This window comes from Myotis davidii, unplaced genomic scaffold (genome assembly GCF_000327345.1).
Source record: "Myotis davidii unplaced genomic scaffold, ASM32734v1 scaffold330, whole genome shotgun sequence".
Taxonomy (NCBI): domain Eukaryota; kingdom Metazoa; phylum Chordata; class Mammalia; order Chiroptera; family Vespertilionidae; genus Myotis; species Myotis davidii.
The window spans coordinates 3415247-3418529 of NW_006283770.1; positions in this window are offsets into that span (position 1 = coordinate 3415247).

The window sequence follows — 3283 nt, forward strand, 5'->3', positions numbered from 1 at the left end:
TTTTGAATTTCTGCCACCTACTGGCAACTCAAAGTGCTAGAATTGAGCACAGGGTAATAATAATTCTTGTTTGAAGTTGGTTATGGTCTTGGTCTGGAGGATAATTAACACATGCCATAACTGATTAGCATGTGTAGCTGATGTAGTGAGAAAACAAGGTGGATCAAGTTATTTGGGCCCCAGAACAACCCTTAACCATTGCTACTTGGTAGACCTGATTACAAAGTAAACTTGACATTTTGAGATTCTCTTCCCTCGTGGTATGACTCATATGGCTTCAGTGTTGGTGAGTTGGTGTTCATATGGTGTTACTGTTTGCACATGTGTTGCATAACCCTCAGTGGCAAGACTGGTACGTTCCTTGGTGTAATCTTAGAAGGCAGATCATGTGTGTTTGTGGACTATGCAAAATGAATCTGAATATTGATTTGTATGGCATCTGGAATACATTCTGAAAAGTTCTTAGGGGTAGGATGTGTAATGGTTTGGGATTGCCATGCTGATGCATAAAGCCAGGATAGTGAGGGGAGATGCTTCAGCTTGAATTATCATCCAGTTTCTGATCTAATTTTGACAGCCTAAACCTCAACTAGGTTCTTGCATAATCTCCTCAAATCCAACCTTTTAAAAAAATAACCTACATGCAGTACCATCTTGGTCTTAACCTTGTAACTCCGCTGGTCCTGTTTTGTCATTTCTAGGTGTGCCCAACCTCACTTCAAAGAGTTCATTTCATTCCAAGGGGCAACCAAAGAGGATCAAAGACTTGACTTCATTTTGCAAAGCCCAGGCTGGAGAGTTTATTATGCTGGGTCAATCGCCCTTTGAAGATTGTTATCTGTGGGTATGAAACCTGAGACCTAACAAAGGCAGATGAGAAAAGCTTTGGGGCAGCCACCAGACAGGAAGGTGTCATTCATACCAACATAGGAAAGCGGAGTCAAGAACGCAGGTGAAGATCAAAAAGTTGAAGGTACGTTGGACATATGGCAACGAGTGGTGACCATCTGGAAAAGTGGATATTGTAATGGGGCAGGCAACAATCAAAAAAGAGAGTTGAATTTTTTTTAAAAAAAAAGGCAAAGGAAAGCATTGAGTGATATACCAGCACGCATGTTTAAAAACATAAGGGCTGTTACAGTGAAAGTCCCAGCTCTAGAGTTGAGCCATATTAAATTTCTTTCAGTTTTGCAAATGCGGTATGCTCTCTCTGCTCTCCATGCCTTCATGCATGCCCTTCTCTCTGTTGGAATATTGTTCTGTCCCTGACCTCTCTGAATTTTCTTTTCATTAAACCAACTCTCCCTACCTATTGTTCAGATCTCAACTTATGTGTCTCTTCCTCTGAAAATCCGGGAAGTTCCTTATAGAGCTGAGTGAGTTACTCTGGCTCTCGTGGAGCAGTACTGCCTTTTCCACAGGACTTCTCACACTTCCTCCTATTGTTTGAGGTTGTTCTTTCGCAAGAGCTCTATGCTCAATCCTGGTGGGATCTTGTCTGTCTTGCTTCCATCACCACTACAAATTTCAGCACTCAGAACAATGCCTACAACATGGTATGTTGTTCATTCTCATTTCTGAAATGAATGAATAAATAAAAATAGCTTGAGGGGACCAGCCAAGCTATTTAATTTGAAAGAACATTCTACCACTTTGCCATTTTGGATATAACTCCCTTTCCATTGAATGAGCAGAGATGAAGACTGGCACCATCTTGGTGCCTCACAGTCTGTACCTGCGGTGGAACATGAGGGCAAAGATGTGGTGATTTTAACCAATCCCAACTGTTCCCTCTTCCTTCAGGCTGAAACAAGGACATTCTTTCAAATAAAGCAAACTTTACTGTCTTCTTTGCATATGTTTGGAAATGTATGGAATCAAATCTTTTTATTGTATTAAACAGAGTTAGAAAAGAATGATTGCCAAAATTTTTCCCAGAATATGTACCCTGTGTTCAAGTGAAAGCTCTCCTGAGAACCCCCAACGAGTGAACAGATAGTTATTTTGCTAGTACAGCTTTATATTAAAACTAGAGGCCTGGTGCACAAATTCAGGCACAGGTGGGGTCTGGCTGGCCCACCGCAATGGGAGCCCATCAGACAGGCTTCCAGGGAGAAGGGGCTGTGGGTGGTTGGCTGACTGGCTCCACCCCTGACTGGGGTGTTAGGGGCTGATTGGGGGCAGGGCAGCTGCCTCCTGCACACTCCCCACTGGGGATGTGCCCGCAACGAAGGTACATGCCCTTGACTGGAATCGAACATGGGACCCTTGAGTCCGCAGGCCGACGCTCTATCCACTGAGTCAAACCAGTCAGGCCAGGGAGCCACCATCTTATTCCCTTCTTATGGACTGTGGGTGCTGCCATCTTTGCGACAGTGTGAGAGTCAATTAGCATACTCCCTCTTTATTAGATAGGATATTAGATCATGTACCAATTTTTAAAAATGAGAAAATGGCAAGTAAAAGGCTTGGTGTTTTGCTGTGTCTTAATACTGATACAGAACACTTTTTTGTGTGTGTCATTTTATAAATTGCAATTTTTAAAATAGTTTAGAATGTATATGAAAAATAAATATTTACTGAACTTTGAGGAACCTCTGAGTACTTCTGCAGTATAGATTTGAAAAACACTTTGGTGACTGGTGTGGTTGTAAATGTTTGCCCATATCAACTCTTCTGCTCCCCAGAACAACCCATAAGGCAGATTACTAGTGTCCTGATTTTATAGATAAGGACACTGAGGCACAAGGAGGTTCAGTAATTTATCAACTTGTAGCTGGTAAGTAGTAGAATCAGAATTAGAATGCAAAATCTATCTCCATTCATTCATTCTTGTAACAAATATTTATTGAATGTTTACTATGTGCCTGGCACTGTCTTAGGCACAAGGCACACCACAGTGAGCAAAAGAGACCCTTGCCCCATGAAGCATGTTTTCTGGTGCAGCTTCCATTCCAGCATCCTCACCCTTACACACTATACTCCACTACTGCTCCCCTCTCTCACTAGTAACCTTGATCTCTGTGGGAAGATGGAAAAGTGATAAATAGAGCCAGTGTCAGAAACAGACCTGTGGGCTGAGATAAGAAAGGTGACTAGTAGCCAAAACCGGTTTGGCTCAGTGGATAGAGCGTTGGCCTGCGGACTGAAAGGTCCCAGGTTCGATTCCAGTCAAGGGCATGTTCCTGGGTTGCGGACACATCCCCAGCGGGAGATGTGCGGGAGGCAGCTGATCGATGTTTCTCTCTCATCGATGTTTCTAACTCTCTCTCTCCCTTCCTCT